The 12,150-nt window shown below is 33.5% G+C and overlaps 2 long non-coding RNA genes across 2 annotated transcripts; both read right to left on the bottom strand.

The window, feature by feature from the left end:
- Positions 1-430: 430 nt before the first annotated feature.
- LOC149957479 (uncharacterized) lies at positions 431-1,291 on the bottom strand. The gene is made up of 4 exons (XR_016478225.1): positions 1,209-1,291; positions 984-1,143; positions 797-902; positions 431-686 (listed from the first exon to the last, which is right to left on the bottom strand). It is a non-coding gene; the product is annotated as an uncharacterized LOC149957479 (long non-coding RNA).
- Positions 1,292-9,589: 8,298 nt separating this feature from the next.
- On the bottom strand, positions 9,590-10,547 carry LOC149957478 (uncharacterized). The gene is made up of 3 exons (XR_016478224.1): positions 10,491-10,547; positions 10,344-10,395; positions 9,590-10,091 (listed from the first exon to the last, which is right to left on the bottom strand). It is a non-coding gene; the product is annotated as an uncharacterized LOC149957478 (long non-coding RNA).
- Between the last annotated feature and the right edge of the window lie 1,603 nt (positions 10,548-12,150).

Below are 12,150 nucleotides of genomic sequence, written 5' to 3'. Positions count from 1 at the left end.
AAAAATAAGAATTCTCGATTATCATTTTTCAAGTTTCCAAGGGAAAAAGAACGGTGAATACGCGTTTTTTACATAGGTTTATTTTTACTTTAACTTTCTTATTGAAATTTCAGTTCCTTATCATAGTTGGATAATGTAAAAAACGAGAAACTGACAAATAAAACAACGGAATACCTACACTTTAACCATAGGATTTGCTCTAATCATTTCACTGACGAGTTTTATGAATATTAAAACTAAAAATAGTCTAATACCAACTGAATTTTCTAGATGAACATAATTACACTTTGTCCAACAGTATTTCATGCGAAAATTCAGAAAATGGTAATTGAAATTTGAAACTGTCTATCTTAATAATAAATAATTTTAATAAATTACATTACTTTAGTTGTTAATCACAATGGTAAAAGATCTTTAGATTTAAACACGCAATTGTCATCATCTTCTAAACACATTCGAACAGAGCATATGCAATTCAATTGAGAGTCCAAATCTACTTAAACAAAATGTCCTTAGCTATATATCAGGATATTTAATCCATCGCTGTTTTTCCAACCACCAATGCTCCTCTTGCCTCAGCCAACTCAAAAAGAACAATCCAATTATTGATCCTACAAATGTGCTCTCCTTCTTCAAGTTTTTCAAAACAACAAAGAACTCTTCTTTTGGTAGCCTTATAGTACCTACTGACCATTTTTTAAAGTTTATTACAGAAACAAATGAGGTATTTCATACTATAGCTTTAAACTACTATCTCACATGCCAATGTCAAAGAGCGTATGGAAAAATTTATTACACGTCGAATTGACAAGACTTGGTTTCAAGCATCAATAGATTCAACATGTCCGACTGTATTTCAAAACATGATAAGTTTCTTCGTTGAGTTTTGCATGCACAGTGCCCTGAAATCTCGATCATGATTACAAAAAGACACAGAAAAGACTGGACAGGAAATTGATGAAGATACAGCACTAAACTCATACCTCATATTCGTCTTTTTTTAACTACTTCGAAGCTTTATCTTATATATTTATTTCTTATTTATTTTCATTAAGTTATTTGATCTTATTTCATTTCCAATATATTAATTTCTATTGTTATTGTTGTTAGGCCTTGGCTATTTATGTTTCCCATTATTTTAGGCTGTTAAAAAGAATTGACACTTCAATATTCAAATATAATATTTAAAAATATTTAGTTGTACTTACTTGCGTCATAAATTCACATGAAACAACCATTTCACATTTTATTTAAATTTTTTAGTATCAGAAATAAGAAAATAATCGGTGCCATATTGCGGATGTAACAAAAATCTTCTAAAAAAATTTAACTAACGACACCCTGTAGCACCCTGGTAGTGGGATCCTGAACTTCATTTGTAATTTCTTCTATTCGCGCGTGCGTCAAAAACTGGTAACGAATTTTAACATTGCGGGAATAGGAAGAGACGCCTCTCAGTAGCGAAGCGACTTTACCCTCTCTGAATAAAGCCTAAAACCTATAAATGTACATTCAACTTCGATTTTTAGCGTGATCGAAGCTGGCCGTACCTAGGTAACTATTTGAAATTGTTATGGTATTTATAATAAATTCACACACTCTTTATTCGAGAAAAATGATTTACGAAATAGTAGAAAGGCGCGCCCTGGAAAGTTGAAAAAAAGAGGCAGAGCGCGCCCTGGCAAAATGGAAAAACCAAGGCGGGGCGGCGCCCTGCCTTTGAAAAACGCACCGGGGCGATGCTCTGGCGCGCCCTGGCCCGACTACACCACTGATATTAATACACGAACCCCGAAATGGCCCTCCGTTAATTTATTGTTTAAGCCTTGGTTAACCAATCTACCCTTACAAAAATTTCATGGCTGCAACTTGGCTACCGTGCAGCCATATTGCAATAAATTATAAAATCTGCAATTGATATAAATTCAGGCTGTAACATAGCAGAATCTGGGTCAAAATCAGCTATACTACAGCCCCATAAAACTGTAATTTGCAGCAAAATTATTACTAATCCCCCAGCCCCATTACAGCCCTCTAACAAATTTCGGCAGCGCCGTTTCAGTTCTTATACAGTTAACCGCAGTCTTATTCCAGCTCTCTAACAAATTTCCACAGCCTCTCTGCAGCTCTTTTACAGATGTTCGCAGCCCCATTCCAGATATTTTACAAATTCCTACAGCGCCATTCCAGCTATTTTACAAATTCCTACAGCCCCACTCTAGCCCTTTTACAAATTCCTACAGCCCCACTCTAGCCCTTTTACAAATTCCTACAGCCCCACTCTAGCCCTTTTACAAATTCCTACAGCCCCACTCTAGCCCTTTTACAAATTCCTACAGCCCCACTCTAGCCCTTTTACAAATTCCTACAGCCCCACTCTAGCCCTTTTACAAATTCCTACAGCCCCACTCTAGCCCTTTTACAAATTCCTACAGCCCCACTCTAGCCCTTTTACAAATTCCTACAGCCCCACTCTAGCCCTTTTACAAATTCCTACAGCCCCACTCTAGCCCTTTTACAAATTCCTACAGCCCCACTCTAGCCCTTTTACAAATTCCTACAGCCCCACTCTAGCCCTTTTACAAATTCCTACAGCCCCACTCTAGCCCTTTTACAAATTCCTACAGCCCCACTCTAGCCCTTTTACAAATTCCTACAGCCCCACTCTAGCCCTTTTACAAATTCCTACAGCCCCACTCTAGCCCTTTTACAAATACTGTGGACCCTCAATGCAGCCGTCTTAAATTTTTCTGCAACCATAAGAGCCCTCCCAGCTCAGCTGTCCCATAAAAAACCTTGTAAACGCCAAGTCGTACGTGCCCTCAATAAATTTGGTAATATCTGGTATTTTTATAAGACATTTAAAAATGGTCCTTAGTTATAAATTTACTGTTAAAAATATTTTCAAAATTGGCAATTACCGGATTTTGACAATGAACCGCAGAGTTATATTGGCATGTAATAAAATACTGCACAAAAAGTTAAAACAATTTTTTATTTTTATTTTTACGAGCAAAGGTTTTAGTTGACCTTTAATTAATTTTCATCACAATCTTCATTGTCCGTTGTCACATCTTCAGCTTCAGGTTCTTTTTCATGTTGGTTCATTCTTGCATTTGTTTTCTTTCTTATACTACGATGCACTGAATAACAACGGTTATTCAAACACTTTGTAATGACACTTTGACTAACTTTTCCATTTTTAATTTCTTCACGGAATGTTCTACTAACATAGGCTACATATGTACGTAATAACAAAGATTAGGTGTTTTACAGGATTTTATAACAAAATTTGTTTTTACATACCGGTAATAGCGTTGTACTCATGTTTTGGGATTGCTGTTTTCCCATTTTTCCCCGAAACGTTCATTTTTACTAATTCATCATCCCTGTGTAACATGTTCAAAATCGCTATAGCCGATTTTTTTGGTGAAGTGCAAAAGTTCAAGTTGTGCTTTTGTGATTTGGTCACAAAAACTGAGGACCCCTCAAATAGTGGTACCATTTTTTCATTTTCCGTTTGAAAATATGAACTAGGAGATTTATGGACCTAGAGAAAAATAGCAATAACTAACTATCCTGGGTAATGTTAACTAAATATTATCAGCTTAGGTAATACCCAAGTCACCACTACAGCGACTTATAAGGCCTTTTAACCAGTGGGCGGGTTATATTGCGTAGGCAAGCCCTACATGCCACGCGAGCTAACCGTCAGCTCCCTACACTAACTATTACCATTAACCCCAGCAAGTTTTTATGACCAGGGGAAACCGAAGATCTCGTGGGAAAACCCCTTTAACCAGTGGGGAGAGAACTTGCAAACTCTACGCAGAAGGAGAGGTTCCGGATTTTCACCCAGTGCCACAAGCTGGGATCAAACCCGGCTCCTCTTACTGCGAGGCGGAAGTGCTAACCGCTACGCCACCCTACCTATCAACAATAGTGTCAGTATGTTTAATCGAATATAACAATAGCTTACTTGTGTCTGCAAATCAGACTGTCCAAGACCTTGCTGCGTTGTAGGTACTTTGATTGCTTTGATAAGAGTCTCCAAATGTATTGTAGCTTTATCGTAAAAAAGTTTTTTTTCCGAATTAATATTGACGTTTCGGATTGCCAAAGATATGTAGTATAACTTACCACTGTTTAAATTGTCACATTTTGCACAATTTGAACCTAATAGTTCTTCTAGTTCTTTTATCCTTGCATCTTTCTTCTCTGAAAGTGTAAATAGTTTATAAATGCCTGTCAACAAAAACTTATTATTATAGCCAAGGGTTAACGACTTTGAATTTTAAAGGTCAAGATCATTCGATCTATTGTAGTTATATTTCAATATACAATTTTAGAAACTTTTAGAGATATATAATCTAAATCTCAAAATCACCATTTAATAATAATATCGCATTTCAACACCCCTGGATTATACCTACCAACTTCAAACTTTAATTCCATTATCATCATTTGGTTTTCATTTAATTCAGTTTTGAGTTTTTCCAACGTGTCTTGATTATGCAGGTTTGTGAAGCTTTGAAAGTTATTACTCTGATGTTCAATGTTATCTATATAAAAATGTTAAAATTATAAACATATACAAATTGCAAAACTTAAAACTCCATTCTTGTACACACCTGCATGAGAATAATAATTTTGCATTCTATCAAAATCTTTGTAACAATAATCAGTCCCATAATTAACTTCCCTCATTGCAATAGAATTGGCTATACCAACACCAGAATCAGCATCATTAAAATTTGTGGTAAGCATTCGGGCTGGAACGTCCACCTAATTTCAAATAAATTAATAAGTTTATTGATAATTCACTGAAAATTTTAAATACTGTCGTGTACAGTTACATCAGTGATAGAACTAATATTGTTGATATTTGTTGATGGACGCTGAAATGTTTCGTGTTCTAATGAATTTTGGTATGGCTAGAAAATGTTTAGAGAGTTAGGTTATAACTCATGATTAAAATCTAAAAAAAATACCTTTGTATATGTAGATTTGGACTTGGGTACTATGGTTTGTGAAGTTGGAATATGCTAGAATGTCACAAACAAATTAATATTCAAACAAAAAAGGAGTTAGTTCTAATATTATAAGTAAGGGTAAAACTGTGGCTCTGGAAAAGACCAAGGTAACATCATAAATAACATTATAACCATAAGTACAATACTTTCTATTCTTCTTACACTAAATTATTAAATAATTGTTAGTTTTGCCAATGCCGCAGGGCCCCCAGAGTTCCTATAATTCCTATATTCTCCTATATTTTCAAAAATGTCCCATAAAATCCTATATTTTTAGCAAAATCCCCAAAAGGTCCTATAACGTCCTATATTTTTAGCAAAATCCCCAAAAAGTCCTATAATTTTTATAGTTTGCCCATTTCAAATACTGCCTATCAGTAAAATTATAAGTAGTTCAATTAACGCAGCCTAGATTTGGTCATAGCACGGCCCCCTGCACGCGCTCACGCTGCTCGCGACGATAGCGGCCCCGGCCACGGCCCCCTGCACGCGCTCACGCTGCTCGCGACGATAGCGGCCCCGGCGATCGACTGAAAATTGCGAAAGTGAAATTAGTTAACTTTTTTCCTACATCGACCTTTGGCGCTGACGTAACAACTAAGAAATGGCTGGAGTATATGGCGAAAACGTTCCAATTTTTAGAGTTTCATTAATTATTACTAATTGTGTAATTTTAGGGTTATAATTTCTTTCCGTAAACTTTAAATTACCTATTAATAAATAAGTAAAATACGTTTGGATATTTTTTAAATCAAAATACGCGCCGAGAAAACCAGACAAAGAAGACGCTGTCGACGTTAATAATGTAAACAAAAGAACTAGTCATGTGTCCGCTTATCAGCTGTTGTTTTTCGATTTTATTCTTACAGTTCTTTGATAGTAAGTTGTTTTAATACTTACAAAGTTAACTTCAATTTAAGTAAATAAGTAGTAAATGTAATGCAGATTATAAAACTAGAATATTATTTTTACAGTTAACAAAGTCAGACAATGTTGAAGATTGCTGAAAATCTATGTATGAGACATGTAAGCATTCTAAATCACAGACTCACTAGTCTCACTCACAGTTCACAATATGGTTTAGGTCTAAATGTAGAGATTCCCATTTTTTTTACCATAATTTAAGTTAAAATTGGTTTTTGTTAATTGCTTTTAAGAATCTCGATAACTTAGTAGTCCCACGCTCACATTAAAGTAATCAGCTTTTTTCAAGTAAAATTCATCAAGATTCAATTAAAATTACTGGATGATGTAGGAACATGCTGGATGATGTAGGAACATGCTGGATGATGTAGGAATATGCTGGATGATGTAGGAATATGCTGGATGATGTAGGAATATGCTGGATGAGGTTGAAATATGCTGGATGATGTGGATAAACATTATTTTCGTTTCTGATGGTAGTTATATTCGAATTTGAGACCTAATCGTATATTGGCTCATATGTAATGCCACCAATTAAGTAATAGGTAGTGACGTACATCTGGTTCCAAATCCTACGATTACGCATTAGCCTCACAACAGACTATCATTAACTGAAGTTCCTTAAAATGCAAACCACAAACCAATCTTCCATGTGAAGTGTATGCTTCGTTGACTACAAAATCATTCCTAGAGATGCTCTTAATCCACAGTTTGCATAAATTTTCATCAGCGGGTAACTGATGAAATGACACTTTGGTCTTCTTAAAAGTAGATGAACACAATGGAACAGAACAATTCTGGTATTTTTTAAATGGGTAATTTGGAGGGCCAGGTCACTTCCTTGATTAACGACTCACCTCTCAAAAGATTAAATCGTTATTATTTTGATTAAATTCGATTTAATCACGATTATGTTGATTAAATCATGTTTAATTAATTAATATAATCTTTAAATCTATTTAATCATGATTAAATGATTAAATCTGATATAAATGATTAAATCTGATATAAATGATTAAATCTGATTGAAACAATTAAATCTGATTGAAACGATTAAATCGTGATTAGTATGATTAAATCGCGATTAGAAATTAGAACGAGAATCAGAATGATTATATTGGTGATTGGAATGATTATAATTGTGTGTGATTTTATCGAGCTTATTAGAATAATTTACTAAGTGATTAGAATTATTATTTCGTATTTACCGCGCTCGATAAAATCTCGATTCGACCGATTATATTGATTAAATCGTGATTAAAATGTTTAAATCATTATTAAGTTTAAATCGTGATTAAAATGTTTAAATCATGATTAAAATGATTAAATCTAATTAAAATGTTTAAATCTGATTAAAATGATTAAATCCTGATTAAAAAGATTAAATCTCGTTTAAAGCGTGGTTAGATTTTCTAATCTTGATAAATTTTTGTTGAAGAAATAAAAAACAATGAAGATATTTTGTAACAAAGTCATTCAACAGTACTAGTCTGTTCTTACTAGTCAGTTTTCTGTTGTACTACCATCGTTTCATTAATTGCTATGTATATATATATTTTAACCAAGTCGAAAATAAACCGTTCATTACTTGTAGCTGATGTCACTGGATTTATTTCGGTATCTGCGCTCTGCTCCGTGTTGCTGTTGAAAACTTCAACAATTTTTTTAATTTTAATTACGCTGATTTAATCACGATTACCTTGATTTAATAATTTTACTATGATTAAGACGCACCCAAAATGGAAGTGACCTGCCCCTCCCGGTAATTTTCACTTATTAAAAAAACAGGATGTAACGCAGCCAGGGTAATGGCATTTGAGCAAATATTAATGTTTTATCTTATGCAAATTATAAAGAACAAAGTTTGGTGAATATGACAAAAATTATGAGCAGTTATCATAATTATAGTCCTAAATAACTACAAAATACAGTTTTTAATAACTTGAAAACTCATTGCCAATACAAAACTTAAACCATTTATGGTTAGGCTTAGCAATAAAATGTTACCACTCAAAATATTGAAATATTTATTAAAAAAAATTTTTTGAAATGAAAACTTACATACTCAAAAAGTGTAATTACTAATTGTTTGTTACAAACTTCTCCAAATTCAATAAAACAGTTGGAAAAAAACTTCACTAATGCAAATTCATCGCCATTGAAACGTATGTTAAACTTCCCGCCTCTTTGATAGATTCCGGTTGTTACACCAGCGTTCCAAGCGACGGAAAATCGCTGTCGCGAAAATACATGGGGAGGAAATTCTTTGCCGGGGCCGCTATCGTCGCGAGCAGCGTGAGCGCGTGCAGGGGGCCGTGCCCCGGCAAAGAATTTCCTCCCCATGTATTTTCGCGACAGCGATTTTCCGTCGCTTGGAACGCTGGTGTAACAACCGGAATCTATCAAAGAGGCGGGAAGTTTAACATACGTTTCAATGGCGATGGATTTGCATTAGTGAAGTTTTTTTCCAACTGTTTTATTGAATTTGGAGAAGTTTGTAACAAACAATTAGTAATTACACTTTTTGAGTATGTAAGTTTTCATTTCAAAATTTTTTTTAATAAATATCTCAATATTTTGAGTGGTAACATTTTATTGCTAAGCCTAACCATAAATGGTTTAAGTTTTGTATTGGCAATGAGTTTTCAAGTTATTAAAAACTGTATTTTGTAGTTATTTAAGACTATAATTATGATAACTGCTCATAATTTTTGTCATATTCACCAAACTTTGTTCTTTATAATTTGCATAAGATAAAACATTAATACTTTGCTCAAATGCTATTACCCTGGCTGCGTTACATCCTGTTTTTTTAATAAGTGAAAATTACCGGGAGGGGCAGGTCACTTCCATTTTGGGTGCGTATTAATCATAGTAAAATGATTAAATCAAGGTAATCGTGGTTAAATCAGGGTAATTAAAATTTAAAAAAATGTTGAAGTTTTCAACAGCAACACGGAGCAGAGCACAGATACCGAAATAAATCCAGTGACATCAGCTACAAGTAATGAACCGTTTATTTTCGACTTGGTTAAAATATATATATACATTACAATTAATGAAACGATGGTAGTACAACAGAAAACTGACTAGTAAGAACAGACTAGTACTGTTAAATGACTTTAACAAAAATTAATCAAGATTAGAAAATCTAACCATGCTTTAAACGAGATTTAATCATTCTAATCAGGATCTAATCTTTTTAATCAGGATTTAATCATTTTAATGAGATTTAAACATTTTAATTAGATTTAATCATTTTAATCACGATTTAAACTTTTAAATCATGATTAAAACATTTTAATCACGATTTAATCAATATAATCGGTCGAATCGAGATTTTATCGAGCGCGGTAAATACGAAATAATAATTCTAATCATTTAGTAAATTATTCTAATAAGCTCGATAAAATCATGCACAATTATAATCATTCCAATCAGCAATATAACCATTCTGATTCTCGTTCTAATTTCTAATCGCGATTTAATCATACTAATCACAATTTAATCATTTCAATCAGATTTAATCATTTAGTCATGATTAAATCAGATTTAAAGATTATATTAATTAATTAAACATGATTTAATCAACATAATCGTGATTAAATTGAATTTAATCAAAATAATCACGATTTAGTCTTTTGAGAGATGCGTCGTTAATCAAGGAAGTGACCTGCCCCTCCAAATTACCCAATTAAAAAATACCAGCATTGTTCTGTTCCATTGTGTTCATCTACTTTTAAGAAGGCCAAAGTGTCATTTCATCAGTTACCCGCTGATGAAAATTTATACAAACTGTGGATTAAGAGCATCTCTAGGAATGATTTTGTAGTCAACGAAGCATACACTTCACATGGAAGATTGGTTTGTGGTTTGCATTTTAAGGAACTTCAGTTAATGATAGTCTGTTGTGAGGCTAATGCGTAATCGTAGGATTTGGAACCAGATGTACGTCACTACCTATTACTTAATTGGTGGCATTACATATGAGCCAATATACGATAAGGTCTCAAATTCGAATATAACTACCATCAGAAACGAAAAGAATGTTTATCCACATCATCCAGCATATTTCAACATCATCCAGCATATTCCTACATCATCCAGCATGTTCCTACATCATCCAGCATGTTCCTACATCATCCAGTAATTTTAATTGAATCTTGATGAATTTTACTTAATAAAAGCTGATTACTTTAATGTGAGCGTGGGACTACTAAGTTATCGAGATTCTTAGTCAGGAATGGATTAAAAGCAATTAACCAAAACCAATTTTAACTTAAATTATGGTAAAAAATAATGGGAATCTCTACATTTAGGCCTAACCCATATTGTGATTTGTGAACTGTGAGTGAGACTAGTGAGTCTGTGATTTAGAATGCTTACATGTCTCATACATAGATTTTCAGCAATCTTCAACATTGTCTGACTTTGTTAACTGTAAAAATAATATTCTAGTTTTATAATCTGCATTACATTTACTACTTATTTACTTAAATTGAAGTTAACTTTGTAAATATTAAAACAACTTACTATCAAAGAACTCTAAGAATAAAATTGAAAAACAACAGCTGATAAGCGGACACATGACTAGTTCTTTTGTTTACATTATTAACGTCGACAGCGTCTTCTTTGTCTGGTTTTCTCGGCGCGTATTTTGATTTAAAAAATATACAAATGTATTTTACTTATTTATTAATAAGTAATTTAAAGATTACGGAAAGAAATTATAACCCTAAAATTACACAATTAGTAATAATTAATGAAACTCTAAAAATTGGAACGTTTTCGCCATATACTCCAGCCATTTCTTAGTTGTTACGTCAGCGCCAAAGGTCGATGTAGGAAAAAAGTTAACTAATTTCACTTTCGCAATTTTCAGTCGATCGCCGGGGCCGCTATCGTCGCGAGCAGCGTGAGCGCGTGCAGGGGGCCGTGGTCATAGGTACGCTGTTGCATAAATATCTCTGATAGAATGTCCGTCTGTCAGCTGTGACTAAAGTAAAGGCGGACAACGATGGGTTATTTTACCGACGACCATTTCTGACTTATGTGATAAAATGGTTAAATTGTTTCTATTTTTAATTGGAAATAAAATGTTTATTTCCCTAAATTTATATTTTTTTATGGAAAATGTTAGTAAAAAACAAAATCCTATAATTTTTAAAAATAGTCCTATAAAGTCCTATATTTTTAGAAATATAAACCTATTTTTCCTATAAAAAAACTAAAATTTGAGTGCGGGGGGGGGCAGAAATGGCAATATAATAATAATAATAATAATTAGCTAGGCTAATACCCTAGACACCACCACAGGCCCAAGTCAGCTTGCGACTTCTAATGCCTTAATTACCGGTGGCAACAGTACAGGCTAAAGGCTCAGCAAGGGCTTAGTTAATTATTAATAGTTTATTCTTCGGTTTCCCCTAAGTGTTTAAAACGTGCTGAGGTTAAAGTTAGCAGCAAGAGTAGGAAGCTGTTGGATTAACTCATTTCCCATGAAAGGCTGTCCACCACCCTCCTATGCATTTTACCCCGGCTTCCAGTAATGAGATTTTACAAGTCGCAAGATGACTTATGCTTAAGGTGGTGATTTGGTTATTAGCTTAGCAGATTATATTTCATATTAGTATTACCAAAAGTCTGATAAGACTTCATACAAAAAGTCCATATCTTGGGCTGGGGAGTAGCTTTGGCTGTACATTACATGTTGTTTCTTGTGCAGATGACGGCTGTTTAAGTTTCTCATTCTGATTGGCTAACATAACTTTGAAATAGCCAATACTTAGGCAGAATAATACGTCATGAAAATAGTACAGAGCGTCCTGATCTGCAGTTTCTTTCTATACTCTTATACACTAGTAGTTTTTGGTAGGAGTTTTAAAATGTTTTTTTTTTAATTTATAATTAAAATATAGGCTATTCAAACTAATTTTTTTGAATAAGGTAATTGAGGAATTGTTATTAGAATGATTATTTAAAAATTTTGCTCTAGTAACTTATTTCTTCTCTCCCTAAGATATTGAAATATTAAGCCTTGGCTATGCCGCCTAAAAAAAACTGCGTTTACAACCACACTTGTAAAACCCAAACATCAGTCCAGCCAGTGCAATTTTTATTTGAAAGAAACTTCTAATAAAGCTATACAGAATGATAACCCATTCTTGTGGAACACAGGAACACAAACAACTTA

This window comes from Leiobunum rupestre, chromosome 2, assembly GCF_980474605.1.
Source record: "Leiobunum rupestre chromosome 2, qqLeiRupe1.1.hap1, whole genome shotgun sequence".
NCBI classification, from domain to species: domain Eukaryota; kingdom Metazoa; phylum Arthropoda; class Arachnida; order Opiliones; family Sclerosomatidae; genus Leiobunum; species Leiobunum rupestre.
The sequence above is the reverse complement of the archived record's forward strand: the minus strand, read 5'-3'. Positions and strand labels throughout refer to the sequence as shown.